Genomic DNA, 24,479 nt, shown 5'->3' with positions numbered 1-24,479 from the left:
ATTATGCTCTGCCTGCACCGGAGGGATGAGCTTGGTTGATATTTGCAGAGAAGCGGAGCTGTGGCAGGGGGTCACCCTCAGAGAAAGCGGGGATAATCTCCACCATCTCAGCAGATCCCCAGGAAAATCAATCAAGAGGAGCCTCCTGGACTGGGGTCCCTTGGGCTGCGTGTGGAACTACCTCCTGGATCCTCTACCTCCATCCTGGTCCTGGCCTCCTGCCTGTGTTCTCTTAGGAGCAGGTGTTTTTTTTTTTTTTTATTTAACTGATTCAATTTCACATCTCCTTGCTCCCAAGCTCCTCTAGTGGGGAGGGAAATAGGGAGCCGAGAGACTGAGATATTTCTGGTGGGCTTTTCAGTCATTCTGAGTTTATTCATTCATTCAACAAACATACATGGCTGTTCTCCAAGGGCACAGGGAGTTTTGCCTGTTTTGTGTTTCCTGCACCGAATGAAATAAAGCACTGCCAATACCGACGAAGCCTTCCTGAGCGCATCTCCCGTCTCTACTCCACAGGTAACCACCAAATGGAACTTGGTGTCTGTCATTTCTAGACACATCTTTATATTTTTGTGACCTCGCTGTGTATTGCTATGTTAAATTCAGTGGTGTGTGGAGACAAAGCTCGTGCCTCCCTGCCACCCTGCTGGCTGGCTGCCGCTGCTCTTGGCTCAACCGTGCGTTTGAGGCTCCCGTCCTTGGCATATGCGTCTTGCCTCGTGCGCCTTCCCTGCTGTTCGGATTGCACGGCGTGAGGAATTGATCTCAGTCTCTGCTAAACCAGGGCCATGGGTATCTCACTGGATCCTCAGTGTAACCCCTATGAGGTAAGTACTGTTACTAACCGTACTTTGTGGATGAGGAATCTAAGTGTGGTTCCCGCACCACTGGCGTGTGCTGGCGCCTGATTCCCTCCTGCGCCTGGACAGCCCCTCCACGGGACCTCGGTTTTCCGCGTCCCTCTTCAGGGAATTTGGGCACTTGCTCAGCATTGCCTTTCATCCACTTCCATGGCTGCGGGGCTGCTCCCAGTCCCCTACCCCCGGAAGGCACTGCTTAAAGGGTGGGGTGACACACTTTCTCATCCTGGGCAGCGTCCTTGGGGAAGGCCCAAGGATGGAGGTCTGGGGCCAAGGGCAGCTCTGGACCTCGGTTGCCAGACCTTGCATCCGCGCTGTTCTCAGCTGGGCCTCCCAAGGCCCGTCGGCCCACAAGGCCAGGAGGCTGCATCTGGCAGGAGGAAGCCAGGGCTCATGCAGGGAGCAGGAGAGCTATACCTGGGGAAAGCCTGCCTCTGCCTCCAGCTACGTGACCTTAGGCAAGCCACTTCCTCTCTTGACCTCAACTTTCTCATCTGAAAAATGGGGCCTCTGCTTTCACATCTGAGGTTCGTGTCTCACATCCGTTCCAGCTCTAAAAACTTATTGGTGTCCTAAGCTGCTACAGAGATGGAAGGGGAGACTCTGGGGTGAGCTCACAGGGTTGAAGGTGAGAGGATCCTACTGGGGGGCGGGGTGCTTTGCTGCCCTGTTGCCAAAGTGACTGAATGATTCTTCAAAGAAAGAAATCCCCTTGTGTTTTTTGGGTCATCGCTGGCCAGGGGAGGTGGAGGGCAGGGAATCCCCGAATCAGGGCTGCCATACTGCATAACTCAGATCTGCTGGTACTCATGTCTTTTTTTTTTTTTTCCTTAAGTTTTTTTTTCACATGGAGGTATTGGGGGTTGAACCCAGGACCTCATGTGCATGCTAAGCGTGTGCTCTACCACTGAGCTATACCCTCCCCCCTGGTACTCATGTCTCAGTGAATCAGTAGAACTTGGTGTTTTAATCACAATAAGAGGAGAGAGCCTGGTGAACAGGGATGCGCAGATGGATAGCAAAGGCGGAGGAGGCCCAGGCCTGCCCTGGCCGCCTTGCCTCAGGTGAGCCTGGAGGGAGTGATGGAAGGCAGGAGCTGCTCCAGGCATCCTGGGGGAAGCTGTTCGCCTGACAGGGAGCGTCACCTGAGGGGCTTGCTGGCAGCTCCCACAGGTGTGTCTCAGGGATCGGCCCGAGCCCGAGCCCCTCTACACTGACTCAGCCTCCTTGCCTCCGCCTTGGAGGTTTCTCTCCCTTTTTCTAACTCCCCTGAGAGCAGGCCCTCTCAGGCGGGCTGTGGCTGTGTTGCTGTCACACAAAAAATCCTTTGCCAAGAAAAAGTCGGATTTGCCTGACATTTGAGGCCTCATCCCGAGTCAGACACACCCACACGTCCAGGCTTCCATTTCCCGGCCCCAGCCCTCAGGTGCATCGGCCCTGGTTGCTGCCGTCCAGGTCCCCCAGCCCATGACCCTGCTGAGGCCTCCTCCATGCAGCAGAGGCTTTCACAGCACATCCTCCCCCGGGATGCCTTCCCTGACTAGCTCAGAACCCCATTAGCACCTGCCGACCCCAGCGCGCGGCACCCCCAGGGTGTGTTACCTGCTCTCTCCTCCTCTCCCTGACCATTGCCTGCAGGACAATCAACCTGTCACCACAGCATCCCAGCCCCGGGCCTGATCCAGTGGGCGCCCTGCTAACGTCTGATGAACACACAGATCTTACCTGTACAACACCCCGCAGGGGTGGGAACGGCGGTTGCCATTTTCTAGATGAAGAAACAGGGGCTTAGAGAGATATTGACTCAGGTCAGGCTGCCGAACGGGTGCCAAGCACGTCCCCCAGCCCTGAAAAATGACCCTGCCTCTCAGGAGACTCAGGAGGAAGTGCTCTAAACGGTCCCACAGCAGCATCTGCCGATGGGTGGCAGTAGCACCCATCAGGGTAGGTGCCATTGGCCAAGGTAGTTGGGGAATGTTTGGAGGTTTTGAATTGTGTGTGTGTTTCCTAACAAGAGTTTTCCTCCTTCCCCTTCCTTCCCCATTCACTACTTCATGGCCCCTGAGGATCGTGGCTAAGAATTTGTTTCCCAAAACTTAAGGTAGTTAAAGAAATTTTCTCAGTGCCCAGAGGGAGCTTTTATTTATTCTTTTTTTTTTTCATTAAAAAAATTTATTAAACTATAGTTGATTTACAATATTGTGTTAGTTTCAGGTGTACAGCTTCAGATTCTTTCCCATTATGGGTTATTACAAGATATTGAATGTAGTTCCCTGTGTTAGACCGCAGGTCCTTTTTTATCTATCTTATATATGGTAGTGTGTGTCTGTAAATCCCAAACTCCTAATTTATCCCTCCCCCTGCTTTCCTCATTGGTAACTGTATGTTTTTTTTTTTCTATGTCTGTGAGTCTCTTTCTGTTTTGTAAATAAGTTGATATGTATTATTTTTTTAGATTCCATGTAGTAAGTGATCTTATATAATATTTGTCTTTCTGTGCCTGACTTTGTTCACTTAGTACGATAATCTTTAGGTCCTTCCATGTTGCTGCAAATGGCATTGTTTCATTCTTTTTTCTGGCTGGGTAATATTCTATTGCATGTATACACCACATCGTCTTTATCCAGTCATTTGTCGATGGGCACTTGGGTTGTTTCCCTGTCTTGGCTTTTGTGAATAGTGCTGCTATGAACATTGGGGTGCTTGTATCTTTTCGAATTAGAGTTTTCATCTTTTGTGGATATATGCCTAGGAGTGAAATTGCTGGATCATATAGTAGTTCCTGTTTTTAGTTTAAGGGGCCTCCGTACTGTTTTCCATAGTGGCCGCACCAATTTACATTCCTACCAACAGTGTAAGAGGGTTCCCTTTTCTCCACCCCCTTTCGGAGGGAGTTTTTAGAAGCCAGTGCAGGGCTGAAGCACCAGGGAGAAACAGAGAGGAAAGTGGAGCTCTCCAGTGCTCCTGGCTGGGAGAGCTGGGCCCTCAATGGGGAGGAGAGAGAGGCCTGTGTGTCTAAGAGCTTCAGGACCAAGGCCTGTATGATAATTGTAGGTGTCAACCTGGCTGGGCCATGGTATGCCCAGATATGTGGCCAAACATTATTCTGAGTGTTTAAGGGTGTTTATAGATGAGACTAACATTTAAACAGGTAGACTTTGAGTAAAGTAGATTGCTCTTCCTAATATGGGTGGGCTTCATCCAATCAGTTGAAGGCCTGAATATAACAAAAGACTAACCTCTCCTGAGCAAGAGAGAATTCATTCTCCCAGCAGATGGCCTTTGGACTTCATCTGCACCATCAGCTCTTCGAGGTCTCTGGCCTGCTGGCTTGCACTGTAGATTTTGGATTTGCCAGTCTCCATAATCTCATGATCTCATAAGCCAATTCCTTATACTCAGTCCCTCTCTCCCTCCCTCTCTCTCTCTCTCTCTCTCTCTCTCTCTCTCTCTCTCTCTCTCTCTCATTGTATTGGTTCTGTTTCTCTGGAGGAAGCCTGCCTAATACAGCCTGCTTCCTGCCAGAGCCTAGGTTGGCTCCAGCATCCATGCCCCAGGGCAGGAGAGAGGCCTTGTGCCCATACAGCAGGAGGGAACTTAAAACCTTGCCTCAAGCCACAACTTATTCTGGGGCCTTGGAATTGGAGCAGCCTTCACCAAACTAAGCAGCTGGTCATCCTCTCTGAGCCCTCCCTCTCACTCTATCACCTGTCAGCCTAGCCCCCAGACCCCAGAGCCTGGAGTTGGCTCAAGCCTTCTGTTCTGCCCATCCTGCCAGACCCAGATGTCAGCAGGAGGCACACCTCTTCCCTGGGCCCCGGGAGCCTGGCCCTTTCTTTGTTGCCAGGGAGCCTTGGAAGACAGGGGAGGGCATTGTCTCTGGACATCCGGGCCCCAGTCACCCTTGGTTTTAGTCTGCTTGGGGTGCCATAACAAAATACCATAGACTGGGTGGCTTAATAGAAACTTATTTCTCACAGTTCTGGAGACTGGAAGTCTGAGATCAGGATGCCAGCATGGTCAGGTTCTGGTGAGGGCTTTCTTCCTGGCTTATGGATGGGTGCCTTCTCCCTGTGTCCTCACATGGTGGGGGAGAGCAAGAGCAAGCTCTCCCTGGTATCTCTGCTTATAAGGGCACCAATCCTATCGAACCAGGCCCCCACCCTTAATTACCTCCTTATAGGTCCTACCTCCAAATGCAGTCACACTGGGGGTTAGGGCTTCAACATGCGGATTTGAAACATGATTCAATCCAAAGCACCCTTGCAGACAAGTTCCTTCCCTTGAAAGCTTCTGTGCAGACGCTGACTAATATGCTGGTGCTCCCAGGGCTCTCACCTGGAGAAACCAGAAGTGCCTTGAAAGGTGATCTGGGGACTTTATACTAAAACCACTTGTAAAGCCCTAGTAGGCTCAGTCTGTCTCAGGTCCCACCCAGGGCTGCCCTCATCAGTCCCACTCATTGGACTCACCCTGATGACAGGTCAGTCGTTGGATGTCTTGTGGGTGCTGCGAGGGCCCAATGCAGGACGGGGGTTGGGGTCAGGCTTAGGTCAGGGGTGGTTTTGTCAAGGGACTCAAGGTTCATGCTAAGCCAAGGGGGGAGTGAAACTCTGTGTGTGTGTGTGTGTGTGAGAGAGAGAGAGAGACAGACAGACAGAGAGAGACTGTGTATTTGTGGTGGAGGAGAGTGTGCTACCTGTACACAAACTTTTTTAAAACTGTTTTATGCTGGCTCTTTGTCCATGGGGCATTGTTCCTCCTAAACTTCTCTGCTTGCTGGCTAAGACTTCTGGATAGTGTTGCCAGATAAAGATACAGGAGGTTGAGTTAAATGAGAATTTCAGATAAACAAGAAAGAATCTTTTCAGTGTATGTCCCATGCAACATTTGGGGGCACACTTCTACTAAAAAAAAATTCTTCATTCTTTACCAAAAATCCACTTTCACTGGTGCCCTGTATTTTTATTTGCTAAATCTGGCAGCCCTACTTATGAAGGATGGGTAGGCTACACGTGGAAATGCAAATCGAGGGGTATTCATAGCTCACGGGGCCTGCACTGTGACTTCCGCAAGTAGGCAAGCAAGCCCTGGATTGTGGGAGGGGCAGCCGCTGTCTGCCGAGACCCTGGGAGGGAAGCAGGCGCTGCTTGGCCCACACGTCCACTGTGGGATGCTGCTGCCACCGTGTCCCTCATTTCAGGCCCTTCACTGCGTAGTTTACTTTCCCGAGATGGGCCTTCAGTAACAGCTAGCCTCACCTGGCCTCCAGCTGGCCGATGGCTTCAGGCAGGCCATTTGGACACCTTTTTTCAGTACAGGGGTTTGTAGACACCCTAGGTCGTGTAGCTTCAAAGACAGTGTCAAAACTGAAGTTTTATTTTTTTAAAATTGAAGTATAGTTCATTTACAATGTTAATTTCTGATGTACAGCATGGTGATTCAGTTATACATGTATATATATATATTATTTTTCATGTTCTTTTTTATTATAGGTTATTACAAGATATTGAATATAGGTCCCTGTGCTATACAGTAGGACCTTCTTTGTTTTACATAGTGGTTTGTATCTGCTAATCCCATACTCCTAATTTATCCCTCCTCCCCATTCCCCCTTGGTAACCCTAGGTTTGTTATCTACGTCTGCGAGTCTGTTTCTGTATTTAAAGTAAGTTCATTTGTCTCACTTTTTTTAGATTCCACATATAAGTGATATATGATATTTTCTTTGTTTGGCTTACATCACTTAGTATGATAATCTCTAGGTCCATTCATTTTGTTGCAAATGGCATTATTTCATTCTTTTTAATGGCTGAGTAGTATTCCATTGTGCATACGTGTGTGTGTGTGTGTGTACACATATACAGAACTTCTTTATCCAGTCATCTGTTGATGGACATTTAGGTTGCTTTCATGTCTTGGCTATTGTAAATAGTGCTGCTATGAACATTGGGGTGCATGTAAAAATGAGGGTTTTGTGGGGTTCTCAGCTCATGGTACCTTCTAGGTAGTCCCATAATGAAGATAAGTCGAATGGTAAGTCCCCCTTGGACCAAAGGGCATAGGGTGTGGCCTCCATGGGCTGGCAGATGGCAAGAGAAAGCCCAGTCTTGGCCTTCTGCTAGGGCAGTGAGTTGGGATAGTCACTTTGCGTTCTCCTAACCTCAGCCTCCCCCTTTGGGGAAGAGATTATGCAAATATCTGCCTCATACAGCAGTTGTAAGACTTCAGTGGAAATGATATATAAAAAGAGTCTGGCATAGTGTCTGGCCAATGGAGTCGAGAGAAGGTGAGCTGGGACCTCAGTGGTTTCAGGTACCGACAAGGTGCTTGTCTTAGTCAGCTCGGCCTTAAACAACAGATATTTAGTTCTCACAATTATGGAGGCTGGAAGTCCAAGATCAAGATGCCAGATGATTCAGTTCCTGGTGAGGGCCCTCTTCCTGGTTTGCAGGTGGCTGCCTTCTCACTGTGTCTTCACATGGCAGAGAGAGAGAGAAAGAGAACCAGCTGCCTCCTCTTAGAAGGGCACCCATCCCATCATGAGGGCCCCACTCTCATCCTACCCTCTTGACCTCATCTAATCCTAATCACCTCCCAAAAACCTTACCTCCAAATACTCCCCTGTTGGGGATTAGAATTTCAACATAGGAATTTGAGAGGGGACACAAACATTTGGTCCCTAACAGTCTCTTCCAACCAACATGTTTCTGTTGGCTGTGATTGTAAGACTAAGGTGCACACTATCTTGGTAAACTCTCCAGAAATAAAGTGCCCAAGAATATTTCAGAGACATCTAGTTCACTATCTGCATGCTGATTTGCTCATTTAAGGGAGAGCAGTCAGTAGACTCTTGTTAAGGAACCAAGGCAAAAGTAGTACAAAAGAGAGAGAGAGAAAAAAAAAAAACTACAGGTGACTTGGAGACAGTGAGTCTTGTTTGCATATTTCGGGGGCAAAATGATTCAGTGGCAGCTGGTAAAGAGGTCAGTCTAGGTTGTCTCTCCTCAAGCAGGCCAAGTAGGGAAGCAAAGAACAGTTTCAGTTGTTTATGAGTTCTCCAGAAAACCTTGAGAATTTAGCTGTCATGGTAGGGAGGACCCAGGATTCCCATCCTCTGGTGTGCATACCCTGGATAATCTCCTCTCCTTGAGTGTGAGTGGGATTGGGGAAGGTGATGAGAGACAGCTCCTATGACTGGCAGAGGGGGTTTTGCAGATGTAATTAAGGTCCCTAATCAGTTGACTTTGAGTTAACTTAAGTTAATTATCCTGGGTGGGCTTGACCTAATCAGATGAGCCCTTCAAAGTCAAAGAGGGTAAAGCATTAGTGAGGCTCTCTTGCTGTCCTTGAGGAAGAAAGCAAACAGCCATATTGTGAACTGCCCACGGAGGGGGCCACAAGGCAAGGACCTGAGGGTGTCCTCAAAGAGCTGAAAGAGATCTCCAGCCAATGGCTATCAAGAAAATAAGACCTGAGTCCTACAACCACAAGAAACCAAATTCTGCCAACAACAAGTGTGAGCTTGGAAGAGGACTCCAAGCTCCAGAAAGGAAGACTGTGGACAGACCCCTTGATGCAGCCTTATGAGACCCTGAGCAGAAAACCCAGTTCCACTGGGCCTGGATTTCTGACCTACTGAAATTGAGATAAATGTGTGTTGTTTTAAGCCACTAAGTTTGTGGCAATATGTTACATAACAATAGAAAAGGAATATGGCTGTGGAGTGTTTTTGCTGGGCCCCAGGCTGTCTCCGTACACCTTCTACTCACGTCCTACAAGCACCGCCACTTTTTCTGTATCATTTCCTCCATCAGAATTCTCAGTAGGCAGTAAATCTGCATTGTTCTCATCTTCCCCAAATTCTTCTTTGTAGCGTATTTCTCCTCCCATCCTACAACTATACGTAAGCCTCCCTTTTCTAAGAAAACTTCCTTTAACCCTGCCTCCTCACCCCAAATGGTGTCATTTCTCTTTTCTTTGAAGTGCCAGATTTCTTGAGAGAGGAGTCCACACTTCCTCACTTCCACTTCCCGCATAGCTCACCACAACTGGCATTGCCTCCTTCCCAACAGACAGTTGCTAATGACCTTCTGATGACCACGTTCAATGACCTCCGTGCAATCCTCTGTCTCCCAGAATAGATAGCTGTGTGGACACTCATTGCTTGCTCACCTAGCTTCCATTCACCCTTCATAATAGCATCTAGATTGTCCTTCACAGACACTTTTTCCTCCTCCATTGCCTAGCAACTGAGTGATTTGTGAGGGATTGACCCCTCCAGGGATGGGTCCAATTGACCAGAGCCAGGTCAGCCTGATCCTCTCCCTTTTACCATAGTGATTCTTTCAAGGGTGGGCATGGGAAGATGAAAGGAAACAAGACCCTTGATGATATCATTAAGCCGCTGGATTAAACTCACCTTGCAGCCTATTTTTTTTTTTAATTGAAGTATAGTCAGTTTACAATGTTGTATCAATTTCTGGTATCTAACATAAATGTTCTAGTCACACATGTACATACGTATATTCCTTTTCATATTCTTTTTCATTATGGATTACCACAAGACATTGAATATAGATAGTTCCCTGTGCTATACAGTAGGACCTTGTAGTTTGTCTGTTTTATATATAGTAATTAGTATCTGCAAATCTCGACCTCCCAATTTATCCCTCCCCACCCCTGAAGCCTATTCTGATCATGTACTTTCCAGTTGTGTGAGCCAGTAAGTCTTCCTTTACATTAACATGCGTTGTCTTTTCTGTTCCATAAAGGATCCTCACTGACGCACATCTCCATAGCATTCAATATTGTTGACTATCTTCTGCTTGAGTAATGGAAAACCCAAATTATCATGTCTTAAGCATGTTAGAAGTTTTGTGGTTTGGTTTTGTTTTCTCTTGGGTAATAAGAATTCTGAAGGGAATTGGTTGCTGGTGTTTGTAGTCATTTCAACAGCTTAAAGAAGTCAGAGTAGTTCTCTTGGCTTTCTCCTCATGATGCCAAGATGGCTTCTGCAGGTGCAGCCATCACATCCACAGTCAAGACAGAAAGGAGGAGGGAGGGCAGGAGAGGTACCTTCACCAGCTGGCTTCTACTAATGTCTCACTGGCTGGAGCTGCATCACATGGCTGCCACTAGCTGCAAGGGAGTCAGGCTTTCTGGACCCTGGAATAGAGGCAAGTCAGCTAGAGGAGGGTCAGGGTAGAGTCAGAGTGAGCCAACTTTAGAGGGTCCTCTTCAAGACCCCAGGGCTCCTTCACTGACTCTTCCTCATCCCACAGCCTCACTGTCAGACTCCCAGGCACACTCTCTGGACCTCTGCTGTCTTGGGCAGGCTTATCAGCTGCTGGAGGACTCCAGATGTCTGCCCCCAGGCCCACTGTCCCTCCTGTTTGCTCAGCTGTCTGCGCACCCCCCTCCACCTGATGTCCCAGAGGCGCCTGGCCCTTTACGCCACCTCCCTCTCATCACTGTTAAGCCCAAAGTCAACATCACCTCCCCACATCTCATCAGACTTGCCCGGAGTCGGCTGCCATAGTCAGTAACCAGGACCCTAGAATCGTGCTGGCGCTTGTAATTCTGGAAAGAAGGACAGCTACCTTCTAGGGCCTCACAGCTGGAGGAGAGGCACGTGGGGAGAGGGCTGGTGCATCTGGAGCGAGAGAGCTTGGGAAGAAATGTTGCACAGTTGCTGTGAACTCTTTTTCTGGTTTGGACGAAAATTCCCACACAATGGGACTCCCACGGGGTGATTTTTTTTTTTTTTTAACCCACCTGCCCTCTAGGCTTTGAGGCCCTATAATAATGATCCCAGGAACAGGCCTCTGATTTTCCAAGGTCTGGCCAGACCTCTTGGCCTCAGATGGTTCCCCAGCCTCCAGAGGATGTGAGGATGGCCAGCAGTATAGCTCTGACTTTGCTCAGAAAGTAGCACAAAATCAGTACCCAGATGTGCTGCTGAGAGAAGGCAGGCAGGGCAGGGAGGGAGGGAGGGAGGGAGAGAGGCAGAGAGGGAAGGAGGGAGGGAGGGAGGGAGGCACATGCCTGGGAGTGTGAGAAGCCCAGGGCTCACGGGGCTGCCTTCCTCTGTCTGTAACCTCAGGTCACCTCCCTCTGTGGGCCTCAATTTCCTCTTCTGCGAAAGAAGGCCTGGATTAGATCAGTCCCCAGGCCTCTTCTAGCCCTGACGGTCTGTGATTTTCTAATTTCCTTCAGACTCCGGGGGCCTGCAGACCCCATGCTAATGTGGATGAATAAAACATGGGCGTCCTAAAGCTCTAAATATTGCAAGTATTTGCTTTGGATTTGTTCTCACTTAACTGTGTGGTAAGCGGCGTCCAGCTGGGGCCCACAGCCTCCTGTTTGGATTGTTCCAGGGTGGCCGGGCTCCCCCAGGAGGCTGATGGCTCCTGGGGGCAGCCCTGCCTCCACCGACCCGCCCCCAGGGGACTTTGTTTTGTGGCCTCAACCCCAAACCCACCTCATCAGTTCCCCTGCCCTTTGGCGCTCCAGGCCCTGATCCCACCACCTTGGGGACATTTCTCTTGGGTGTCTGCGCTGGCACCTTCAGGCATCACGTGTCCACCTGGCTCCATGCTGGAGGCTGCATATTCCTGTGTCTCTTCTGTGGGGATTCAACAGATACAATTGTGTTTCTTCTTTTTAAGGTTTTTTTTTTTCCTTAATTTTTTTTTTTTAGTGCAGTTTTAGGTTTTAGGTCATTAACATCTAGCATTAGTTGTGGTACATTTGTCACAAGTGATGAGCCAGTGTTGGCACATTGTTATGTACTAAAGTCTGCGATGTGCATTACAGTTCACTCTCCGTGTTGTACATTCTGGGGGTTTTGCCCAGTGCATCACGCCATGTATCCACCTTTACAGTATCATATGGAATAATTTCCCCGCCCCAAACATCCTCTGTGCCCCATCTATTCCTCCCTTCCTTCTTCCCTGCCCACAACCCCTGGCAACCACCCATCTTCTTACTCTGTAGCTTTGTCTTCCCCCAAGTGTCATCTAGTTGGAATCATACAGCACGTAGCCTTTTTAGACTGAGCTCTTTCACTCCCAGCAATATGCGTTTAAGGTCCCTCCACATCTTTTTGTGACTTGATAGCTCATTGCTTTTTACCATTGAGTACTATTCCATTGTATGGTTGGACCACTCCATAGATGTAATTTTTGATTGATCAACTGGTGGAGAAGACCGAAAGTGTGAGATGAACGGCAATCCTCCAAACACAAAGTCTGTAAGAAAGCTGGATTTCAGGATGTTTCTCGGTAATGCATACAGTGTGTCCAACAAAGAAAATCCAACCAGCTGAGAGTTGAATTTAGAGCATTAGCTATGAGGCAAATTACTTTTATTACAGGAAGTTTCTTCCTTAAATAATTGCATTTAAAACAGGATTCGACTAACAATTTTTCTACAATGTTTTTGGTGTGCATTCACACTAGATGTTATCTATACCGTGTGAGATATTGTGCAAACAGAGATGCTTTGGAGAGTCAAGGGGGTGTGCTATTAATAATTATGTCCAAACAACAGATGTCAGCCAGAACCATCCCAGATAACATAGTCTTTCTATTTATGACTAGTATCTGTCTGCTTAAAATAGCTGAGGGGACATTGGATATTTTTGTGTTTCTCCAAAAGTATTAGATGGTATATGAGTTAAGGTTACACTAGGGTGGTGATGCTTCAAGTAGCAAATCCCGGTTTATTTTTCACTCGCATAAAATCTAAAACACTTATTGCTGATTGGCAGGAGTGGGAGGTGTGTGTGTGTGGGGGCTCTGCTCCATGCAGTCATTCAGGGAACCAGGCTGATGGAGCCTCTGCCATCTTCCACGTGTGCCTTTCAAGTAGGGTGATCAATCATTGTCTGAGAGTGAGGGGTTTCCTGGGGTGCAGATTTTCAGGGCTAAAACTGGGACAGTTTCTGGCAAACTCGGACAGTTGGCCCTATTTCCTATATCCAAGGTTGCCCTGAGGATTGACATCAAAACTGGTTGGGAGGGGAAGAGACAGAGTGGAGAAGGGCGTGGCAGGCATTTATAAGCCAGACAACTCATCACTTCTGCCTGCTTTCTGTTGGCCAGAACACAGTCTCATGGCCACGCCCAGCTGCAAGGGAGACTGGGAAATGTAGTCCAGCTGTGTGCCCCCGAAAAAGGGAAGTTGTTTTGGTGATGAACTAGCTGTCTCTGCCTTGGAAGGGAACGGAATAATGTCTTGTTTTACTAGTGGGCCCTCAGACTGACTTCTCTCTCAGCTGGCATATGTCTGGGAGGGATTAGTGCCCGCCCACCTTTATAAAATTTTTTTTTTTTTTTTTTTAGTTTAGAGAAAAATATTTATTTACTTTAAAATGACAAAAGGGAGCTTTGCATCTCATTTTTTTCACCTATTTAACCATGATCACGGAAAATAGAGATCAGCTACAAAAAGCCATAGCCCGGGCATAACTTGTTTTCAACTTAAAACAAATTCTTTGGAAAATAGAGGACTGTGGAGTAGTGACTCATAGCCCTGGCTTTACATTTAAGTCACTTAGGACATGCAAGCGATGCAGGTGTCCATCAACAGATGAATGGATAGAAAGAAGTACTCTGTGTGTACAATGGAATATCATTCATCCATTGAAGAAAAAAGCATGAAAATTTGCCATCTGGAACAGCATGGGTAGACCTGAAGGGTATTCTGCAAAATGAAATAAGTCAGACAAAGAAAGACAAATACCGTAAGATATCACTTATATGTGGAATCCAAAAAATACAGCAAACTAGAGAATATAGCCCAAAAAGGAGCAGACTCACAGATACAGAGAACAAACGAATGGTCACCAGAAGGGACCATTATACAGTATCGAGGTAGGAGATTAAGAGATACAAACCGTTAGGTCCACCTTTATAAATTTAAGTCTCATTTGCCTAGCAGTCAAGAGAGTCAATTCTGAGTGCCCACGTGGCCCAGGCCTCTGCCGATGGGCAGTCTGGAGCACGCTGAGGAGGTGGGGGGCACGGATTGTAGAGGTTACACCTGGGGGGCCACAGAAACTCACCAGAAGAGAATCAGGTTGCAAAGCAGGGAGGTGCCACGTTGGAGGGTCTGGTTGTGCTGCAAACTGAAAACTCGGGATCTGTGAAGCCATCACAGTACATTCCAGCGCCCATGTTGAGTACACATCTAGCAATATAATTAGTCTTGAACATGACTGCTTTTTCCAGGCCAAACCATCAGCAGGTCGTTTGGTGGAAGCTGAGCTTTCCCGTGGCAGTTAGTTCTCTTAACGACGGTTAGCTCTTCTAGCATCCCTGAGAAGTGGGTTACGGCTATCGGCCCCAGGTTGGGGGAAGCAACTGTGTGCAGGGTGACACCATAGGCTTGACTTGTGTGGGTTCTGTCCTTCCCCGGGTGCCTTTGATGCAGCCAGGGGACCTGGTCGGGAAGATGGTTTTCAGGTGTCTGACTCCAGGGCCTCAGACACAGGGGATCCCTGCCCTCCCTGGTGAGGGCAAGTCTGGGCAGAGAGGGAAATGATGCTAATTTCACTCCTCCCCCCCCCCCCCTTCATGCCTCCGGTGTGAGGCAAATCTGGGGAGCTAATGTGAGCGGATGTCAACAAGACCACCCCGGACAGCCCCAGCTGGAGGGACTTTGGTTTCTGCAGCCCCCACCCAAGGTACCAAGGGTTGCCTTTTCAGAGCCTGGGCTTGTGACTCAGGCCTTTCCTTCCATAACTCTCTCCTTGGGTCACAGACTCCACTGGCCACTGTATTCGTTTCCTGTGGCTGCTGTAACAAACGACCGCAAACTCGGTGGCTTAAATCAATTACCGCAAACTTGGCAGCTCACAGTTCTGGAGGCCAGAAGTCTCAAATCGGTATCACTGGGCTGAAATCAAGGCGTCAGCAGGGCTGCTCTCCCTTTAGAGGTTCCAGGGGAGAATCTGTTCGTTGCCTCTTCCAGCTGCTGGTGGCTGCCGGCCTTCCTTGGCTTGTGTGGGCATCGCTGCAGTCTCTGCCTCGGTGATCACGTGGCCTTCTCGCCTCTACAGTCTCCCTCTGTCTCCCTTTTATAAGGATGCTTGTGATAGCATTTCTTCCCATTTGAGATACCATAATTTTCCCACCTCAAGATCCTTAATTGAATCACATTTGCAAAGTCCTTTTTTGCCATATAAGGCAACGTTCGAGGGATTAAGATATTGACATCTTGTTTTTGTTTTTGTTTTGAAGTGAGGCATTGTTCAGCTTCCCACAGCCAATAAGGCACAAAATACAGTTGACCCTCGGACAAGGTGGGGATTAGAGGCTCCAGCCCTCCCTGCGGTGGGTCCATATGCACACACGGTCCGCATCCGTGGATTCAATCAACCGAGGATGGTTTAGTATTGAAAAAAATATGCATATAAGTGGACCTGCACAATTCAAATCTGTGTTATTCAACAGTCAACTGTACTTCAAACAGTGTGGGTCCCTCTGAGTATACACGGTGGGTGCACTGTCGAGCGCAAGTTTGTGTGCCCCACGCGCAGTGTGGCCAAGCAAACCAAAACATCAGAGTTTGGAGCAGAGAAAGTTTTGTTGCAGGGCCAAGCAAGGAGAACACGCAGCTTGCGCTTAAAAAAAAAAAAACAACAACAAAACAAACGAGCAAAAAACCCAAACTCCCTGATGGTATTCGGGAAAAGCTTTTATAGGCTAAATTTGGGATGAGGGCTGCAGGATGTGGGACTTTTTTCTGATTGGCTGGAGGTGACATCACAGGGCGGTGCTCCAGGAATCTTGGGCTCAGCCTGAAGTTACCATCCTCCACCTGGGCCGGGGCCTTAGCTCCAGCTCAGGAACTCAAAGATACTGTTCTGTACATCCCTTGAGGGGGAGCCAGGACCTTGCCTCATCCCTGCATTATTGTTTCTTGACTGCGCCTCCCTTGTTTCTGCGTTCCCTTACTTCCCTAAACAGAAACTGAGTCTGTCCTTTGGAACTCAGGGAAAATGACACAGAAAGGATTTGTACCCAGGAAGGCCCCACAGGCTCCTGCTGGGTTTCTGTCAGAGAGGATGGACAGAAGCCGCCTGCTCTGTACCTGGTGCTCCTGATCTCATTTAATTCTTCTAGAGCCCTCTGAGCGGGTGTTATTCACTCCATTTGGCGCTGTGAGACTCAGAGAGGTTAAGTGACTTACTTAATGTAACACAGTGGGTAAGAGATGAAACAGGACTTAAACGACAGGGCTGCCTGGTTCCAGAGCCTAGGTTCTTTCCGTGGAAACACAGTTTAGTTCTGGGAGGACTGGACTCCGTTGGAATGCAGATGACCAGGCACGTGGGTCTTTTTGCCTCTGTTGGAGAGTCTGGCCTTTTTTTTTTTTTTTAATTTTTTTTTAATTTTTTAATTTTTTATTTTTTTATTTTTTATTTTTTAAGAGTCTGGCCTTTTTGCCTGTGTGATATTCTGATTTATAATAAGAAATGTCTATTTGGCCTTTTCCCCCCTTTTCTGGCACTTAACTCCTAAAACCCTTGGAATTTCCTAAGTGATGACAGCCTAAAGGTGTCTTTTGTTGTGTTAATGAAGTGACTTTTAGAAAGCACCTAAGGAGGGGGCTGGTTGCCAGGAGAACCAACCACAGGATTAGAAGGTTCTAACTTTCAGTGCCACCCTGTGCCCTCTGGGGAGGGGAGAGGAGCCAGAGATGGAATCAGTACTCAGTGGCCAGTGACTTAATCAATCATGGCTCTGTCATGAAGCCTCCATAAAAACCCAAAAAAGGATGGAGTCTGAAGAACTTCTGGGTCAGTGAACACAGGGAAATGTGGCAGAGAGCCCAGAGAGGGCACGGAAGCTCTGTGCCCTTTCCCTACACCTTGCCCTGTGCATTTCCTCATCTGGCTGTTTCTGAGTTACGTCGTTTTATAACAAACCAGTAATCTAGTAGGTAAAATATTTCTGAGTCCTTCGAGTCGCTCTAGCATATTAATCAAACCCAAGGAATAGGTCATGAGAGCCTCTGATTTATTTGCCAGGTGGTCAGAAGTTCAGGTAGCAACTTGGGCTTGTGACTGGTGGCTGACGTTGGGGCCAGGGGGCAGTGTTGTGGGACTGAGCCCTTAACCTGGGGGATCTGATGTTATTTCTGGGTAGATTGTATCAGAATTGAGTTGAATTGTAGCACACCCAGCTGGTGTCTGGAGCATTGCTTGGATGTGTCGGGGAAGACCCCACCTGGACAAACATGTGTTGACGGAAATAAATGCACAGCCTAAAAGTTGAGAGTTACGTTTTATTTAACGGACATTTCAGAGGACTCGAACCCCTTCGAGCCCGGGGTGACAGCCTCTCAGATGACTCTAAGGCACTGAACCGAAGAGGTAGGGGAGGGGCTAGGATATATAGGAGCTTTACAACAAAGACCTGGTAGTTGGAACATTAAAAGATTACTTGTTAACTGAAGAAAACCAGGCATCTCAAGTTAAAGAATTTAGTGCTTTTCTATGTATGGGAGGGAGCAAACATTTGGGCTTATTGAATTCATTCCTTTGACAGGCATCTAGCTATCTAGGGCCAGTATCCTGTCCTTTCTTATTCTGAGTCCCCTCAGGGTGCACCACTGTGCGTGGCTGCAGAGGCCAGGCTGCAGGCTTGTATTCACTGGGGGGTGGGGCAGCCGCTGATGACTGGATGGCTTCAGCATTCTTTATTTGCTGATATGGTTTGCAGTATTTTTCCTTCACACACATTAGAAATTAGGCCCAGGAACCCAAAAGAGTTGGTGTCAGTGAAGTGAGATTTGCTAAAACGGCCCTGGCTCACAGAAAGATGTGGTTTGGGAAGAGAAAGGATGAAAGGGTGGAGGATGAGGAACCTTTGAGCCCTAAGTGGCCACATGGTCACCCGGGCTTTACAACAGCAGCCAAGCTGCAATCAGTTACTACAGCTGGACCCAGCTCCGGGGCAGCTGGTTCCCCGGATGCCTAGGGAAATGCAAACTGATTAGAAGGAGGCAAAATATTCATTCCCTTGGTGGTGGTTTTCTGTAATAGCTAAACCAAAAGTAAAAGAGAATGCTCGGTCGGACTTTGATGCTAGACCAAGCTCAGATTTCAGTGAGCCTGATTGTGGCCACTAGCCTCACAGCTGCCCTCCCAGGTAAAAATCAAGGTAGGGGAAGGAGAAACCCAAGAAACTATGGAAACCAGAGGGTAGAGTGTGAAGGAACTGTGAACTAATTTAGGAGGAGCACCTTTGCTTTTGTTGCCGGAGAATAAGTTCTTGTCTCGGGTGGGAAAGAATTCAAGAGAGAGGCAGAGTAGTAAGGTGAACGTAAGTTTATTCTGGGAGATACACGCTCCATAGACAGCACACAGTCAGTCTCACTCAGAAGGGAGAGCGTCCCTGAGGCGTAGGAGTGGCTAGATTTTATGGGCCAGCTAATTTCATATGCTGCCAGTGGGAGGATCATTCCAACTATGTTGGGAAAGGAGTGGGGATTTCCAGGAAGTGGGCCCCTGCCCACTTCTTGGGCTCTTATGGACAGCCTAGGAACTGTCATGGTGCCCGTGGGTGTGTCATTTAGCATGCTCATGTATAACAGTGAGCCTGGAATAAGGCCCAAGGTCTCCTGGAAGTTGAATCTTCTGCCATCTTGGTTGTAACCAGTTTGTCCTGTCCTCAATTGCTGTGTCATTCCTTCAGTGGCTGTGCTGTGCCCCCTTCCCTCCTGTCTCCACTTTGGATGCTGCAGAGTGGAAGAGTATGTTTGGGTTGATGCAGGACCCTCGACTCACTATGGAGCAATCACAGGTGGCTCTCTGTGATCTGGACACACAAGGGATTAGTCCCGAGGGAACAGCCAGCTGGGCGGACTGGATAAAAGCCACTGTAATGTGTGTTTATCCTGAGGGGGGAGGCTGTCCTTCACCCGTATGAATGCCAAGTGGAATACACAGGATAAGCAAGCCATCTGGACTGGCTTTATGATGACCGAGATATTCACCCGCTGAATATGTCCATTACCCAGATCGTGGTAAACATGGTTAAGGGGATCTTTTTCACATGGGCAACCCGTCATTGTTACCAAACCCAAAAAACCGTTCAGGAAGGTTTACTGAATTTGGTTTCTCAGCTGCCCCCCATAGTGTCACTGGAGAGTAGGTTCTTGTCTTGCGCAGAAAAGGATTCAAGAGCGAGTCATAGTAAAGTGAAAGCAAGTTTATTTAAAGAGATACACGTTCTGCGGACCGAATGCAGTCTCATAAGGGAAGCCGGCCCGCGGTGTGAGGGTGGTTGGTTTTTATGGGCTGGGTAATCTCATATGCTAACAATTGGGAGGATTATTCTAACTGTTTTGAGGAAGGCATGGGGATTTTCAGGAACTGGGCCCCCACCCACTTTTTGGCCTTTTATGGTCAGCCTGGAAGCTGTCATAGCACCTGTGGGTGTGTCATTTCGCATGCTCATGTATTACAATGAGTCTATAATGAAGCTCAAGGTGTATTGCAAGTCGAATCTTCTGCCGTTTTGGGCCTAGTTGGTTCTAACCGGCTTATGTCATAACCTCAACGCTATGTCACTCTTTTAATGGTTGTGCCTGGCCCCCTCCCTCCTGTCACAATAAGTCTTACAGGTGCCAATCAAAACATTGATTAATTAACAAGAGAATGGGGAGAGGCTGAGAGCTGAGTCAAGGGACTCTTCCTAACAAGGTGGAAATTTTAAGTGATTATTAAGAAATAAGGTAAATAAAGCAAATATTGTCAAAGGAAAAGAGGAAAAGTCCCAGCAGGGTGGAAATCTTTAGAATCTTTAGATGTGATGAATAAAACTGGACATTGATGGGGTTGAAACAAAGGTTTTAACACAGATTCCCTAAGGTTGGGTAGGCCAAAGGACCCCCTGCTGGTCCCCCAACATTAAACAAGTCCACTCTATATGCACCAATCTGGAGAAATTTAAAAAGCTGGAAGGCAGGGATTATGATGGGAAATCTGACTAGCAGTTACTTGGGGGCAGCACTTTGGCAGGTTAATCAACTTAAAGATTGACAAAAGGGCCAGGGTCCCTTGTTTGGACCTCTCACTAGGGACCCAGTGCCTTTTGCACAAGAGTGGGTACAATGGTTGGGGCTGGAGAAGAGAGGTTCCCAGGACCCCTTGATCCGGGAATCCCATGAACCCACTGATGACCTCACTCAGCCTACAGCCAGATTGAGAGGATATAGAAATGTAAGGGTGGATAAGATTATGAAAGTTGAAATGTCTAAGCAGGTAGTATGTAAAAAAGTTGTGTCAATAGAAAAGAAACTTGATTACCAGTGGGGGAAGGGGGTGGGGAGGGATAAATTGGGAGTTCGAGATTTGTAGACACTTAACTACTACATGAGAGATATAAACAACAAGGTCCTACCGTGTAGCACAGGGAATTATGTTCAATATCATGTAGTAACCTATAATGAAAAAAAATGAAAATGAATATATGGATGTATATGTATGACTGAAACGTTACGCTGTACACCAGAAATTGATGCAACATTGTAAACCTGACTATACTTCAATTTAAAAAAAAAAGTTGTGTCAGTAGTACCTGAATATTTTATGGAAATGGCTATTTTGTCTGGCTGGGGAGCACGTCCCCTACTTAGTGTTGTAAAAATCACAACCTGCGGATGAAGCTCCAGTTAGAACATAAGAGTTGATGGGATGAAGGCAGAGGTTTGCAGACTTGGGGTGCTGGAACAGGCTTCACATGATGCGCTAGTGTCTCTTTACCTGAGGGTGTCATGGGGACGGACACTGTGTCTGACTGGGGATGTGTCCCCTGCCTGGTATGGTAAAACAGAAGGCATGGAACTCCTGCCGTCAAGCACTGTTCATTGGTCTTGCTAAATGGGCGTCCGTAAGACTGCCGGAGCCCACACAGTGGAACAGATGCCAGGGCGCTGGTGGGGACAGATTCCCTGTGCAGCGGCCTTTCGTGGAGTGTGGACTGGGGCTTGTGGCAGGAGCCTGTGAGCCTCCCAGCGACCACTGCTGGGACTTTAGTTCAAAGTTCCCATTTGAGGGGTATCGAATCCCTTGCAATCAGACATTAATTGAAGCTGCCCCCTGTGACTGAAGGACGTAACATGACCTTGAAACCAGAAATACCCATAATGTCTTGGGTAATGTCAGAGAAACACTCCGCTGGGGGTGGCAGTGCCCAGAAGCGTTCCATACAAATGGAAGTGGCTTATACAGGGCCGTGCTGATCTGGGAGTCCGAGGAGGGGAGAGTCTGGGGCAGGGAGCCTCTCCTCCCCTAGAGCTGACTCTGGAACGGCGGGAGGAGCTGCTGGATTTTGTCGGCACTTGGACACTGTAAACAGTTCTCCACAGACAAGGAAATCACTCCGGGAAATCACTCCGGGAATTGGGGTGCATTAAGGTAGGACATGTCAACCTCCCCATCAGAAGAACCCACTGCCAGGTTTGGCAGGTGACTGGAATCAACAAGCAGATGTCCCCGTGCGCTCGCTGGAGGCGGCCCCCTGGGTGCGTGAAGTGAGTGGACCTGGGGCACTGCAGCCACGCAGAGACGGGCTGGGTCTAGACACAGTCCTCTCGCTCCCTCTGAGGCACAAAATGCCAATAGGAGCTGTTCTGTCCACAAGAGAGCCGGCAAGTGCAGAGGGCTGTGTGGCAGATTCCGGGGGAGAGTCTTGATCACAGCTGGCAAGTGACACTGATGCTGGAAGCCCCTGGGCTACAGATGGGTGCTGACGGGCACGGTGCAGACTGCGGCCTGGGTGCTGCTTACCCGGTAGTAGGTGCAAGCGCTCAGGCTTGATGGGAAAACCAGGAGAGAAGACAGTGCACCAATTTGGACAGCTGACCGTGGGACTCACTTCGAAGCCCATAATGTTTAACGATGGGCAGATACATATCCTCGGAGTACTAGTTTGATAGCACATTGAAACGGGCAGTTACAATAGTGGTTGTGTATAACAGGAGAGAAGAGTGAAGGGCTGGCTTACACGCCTCCACAAGTGTGTGCTCACACTCAGTGTGAACATGAGTGGGGCCAACGGAGTATCCCCACTGGGTAGATTTCTCTGTTTTTCTGGTGGATCTGGGAGGAATGCTTTACATGATTTCCACTTAGATCCCATTGGCAGGTGCCCCATCACATGACCTCAGTCTCACTTCAAGGGAGGTTGGGAAATGTAGTCTTTCTGTGACTCCAGAAAGAAGAAAATGCAACGGGATTTTGCAAACATACAGGGTTATTTCTTTTCAGGACTCTCCTTTTTTTTCCCCCCTTTTTCTTGTTTTTCTTTTTTTTTTTTTTTAAATTGAAGTATAGTTGATTTGCAATGTTTCAGGCATACAGCAAGGTGACTCATTTATCTGTCTACTCAGGACTCTCCATTCTTGTGTATCTTTTCCTGCCAAGTGTCTAGTGTTCCCTCACTTGTCCCCTATGTCACATGCCTCTCCAGATTTCATTTGCACTAAGGAATATAAATAACCAATAATAGCCTAAAATGTGACCCCTCTTAGAGATAGTTGCATGTTAAGCTTTTGACTGGAGGTTTAATGCTATGATGTGGGAATTTCAGGAATGAGTAAGCCAGCGGGGGAAATATTTGGGGGTTTCTGAAATGACAGAGCAAGTCTGTCCTATGTGCCATCTTTTATGCCATTTCACCACTGTTCGGGAGCATTAGAGTGAGACATTTTGAGGTCACCAGGCTAAAGGTATGAGTGGCCATGATGTTAGATGCAACCAGATCATTAACTTTTCCTCTGCCTGTCTAAAGGTATTGAAGTGAAGTGGGAAGAGATGACTGTCCACTCCATCTGATTTGGAATCAGCTTTTAAATTACCCATCTGTCATCCCTCCTTCCCTCTCTCCCTCTCTCCAACAGAATGAAAGAGGCTTAATCCAGACTGGGTCTAAGTGACCCTGAAGAGGGAATTGGGGAGGATTTCCCTGAGGTTCTGAGAAGATTGAGGTTTCTGTTTCTCACTGTCAGACTCTGGCTTTCCCATGGCTATCTTGGCACCTCTTAGCTCCAGCTGGACGAGAAGGAATGGAAAGCTCATTATGAGAACCTCTTTCATTGGCTGCACCGTCCCCCAACACCCATTCCAGCCCTGTGGTACATTTACACTGTGGCTGCCAAGTCAGGCTTGAACTACATTTCCCGGAATTCCTTTCTCTGCCCAATTCTGTGGGCGGCAGGAGAAATTTGCATGAGATTTGGAAGGTGGAGGTGAAGCGGCAGCCACTTTTATACTCTGCAGCTGGGTGTGAGCCTGGGGCTATAGGAACTTTCCCGTGTTGTGGCTGATCTGGCTCACCTTTTTGGCCCCAGGGCATAGCCAGGCCCTTATGTTCTTCAGCTCTTGCTGGATCTTTTCCTTTGGCTTCTCCAGATCCTGGGCCAAGTGCTTGTGCTGTCGGGGCCGAGGGTGCCAGCTTTTCCTGCAGGTGACCCATATCAGGGAGTCTGGAGGCAGTGAAAGGTGGATTCTAGCTGCCATGGTGGGTACCACTTTGTCTTTGCACCGTACCACACCAGCCTCCAAGATGGCCCCCCATGAGTCCTGCCTTCTGGTATTCATACCCTTGAGTTATCCCTTCCAAATTGCCCTGAGTTAGTTGTATGACCAATATTAGTATGGCAGAAGCAATGGGATGTCACTTATGAATTAGGTTACAAAAGACAGTGCACCTTCTGTCTTAGTCTCTTTCTCTCTCTTCCTCCCTTCCACCCTCTCTCCCTTTTTCTCTGAGATCTCTTGATCTGGGGAAAGCCAGCTGCCTTGTCAGGAGTAGCCCAATGGAGAGGCCCACATGGTTAGAGTCGTTTGACCAAAAGCCAGCAAGGCACTTGAGGACTCCCATCAACAGACATGTGAGTGAGCCATCTTGGAAGCAGATGTTCTAGCCCCATTCCAGGTTTCAGATGACCGCAGGCTCCAACTGACACCTTAACTGCAACCTCATGAACAGACCCTGAACTGGAACCACTCCACTAAGCCACTCGCAGATTCCTGACCCTCAGAAACTGTGAGATAATAAGCATTTTTTATTTCAAGTAACAAAAATTTGATATAATTTATTACACGGCAATAAATAACTATTTCAATGTCCATCTTTCATCCCAGCTGCTGGCCTTGCTGCCTTCAGGCCCTCCACCAGATGCAAGTCAATGGTCTTACACGGGCAGCTTAACCATCTCCCACAATAAATCCTTTATTCTGTATCACTGAGTGGTTCTACTTCCTTGATCAAACCCTGCCTGATACCCCCATGAAGAGATTCCCCAATCTTTCCATCATTGGTTTCCCCTATAGCAGAGGTTCTCCACTTTTGATCAGAACCACCTAGAGAGCTTAAAACAAAACAAAACAAAACAAAAAACAATGCCTAGGTCTTATCTCCAGAAATCCTGACTTAATTGGTCTGAGGTGTGACCTAGGCATCAGGATTGCTTAAAACTCCCAGGTGCTTTTAATATGTGGGCAGGTTTGAGAGCTAGTGACCTAGTCAGGCTGACTCCACCAGTCCTGCCAGGACCCCACTTCTCCAGCTTTCCTTGGGCCGGGGCTTGGGCCCG

The 24,479-nt window shown here is 48.0% G+C and overlaps 1 long non-coding RNA gene across 2 annotated transcripts; it reads left to right on the top strand.

Moving 5' to 3' along the window:
• LOC116661973 lies at positions 1–23,929 on the top strand. Of its 2 annotated transcripts, XR_004317935.1 has the most exons (4): positions 1–242; positions 414–519; positions 610–830; positions 23,819–23,929. It is a non-coding gene; the product is annotated as an uncharacterized LOC116661973 (long non-coding RNA). The 2 variants fall into 2 exon arrangements; XR_004317934.1 differs by having other exon boundaries at positions 1–519.
• Positions 23,930–24,479: the final 550 nt, after the last annotated feature.

The sequence above is a fragment of the Camelus ferus genome, chromosome X (genome assembly GCF_009834535.1).
Source record: "Camelus ferus isolate YT-003-E chromosome X, BCGSAC_Cfer_1.0, whole genome shotgun sequence".
Classification (NCBI taxonomy): domain Eukaryota; kingdom Metazoa; phylum Chordata; class Mammalia; order Artiodactyla; family Camelidae; genus Camelus; species Camelus ferus.
This window is presented reverse-complemented; position numbering and strand designations above follow the sequence as displayed.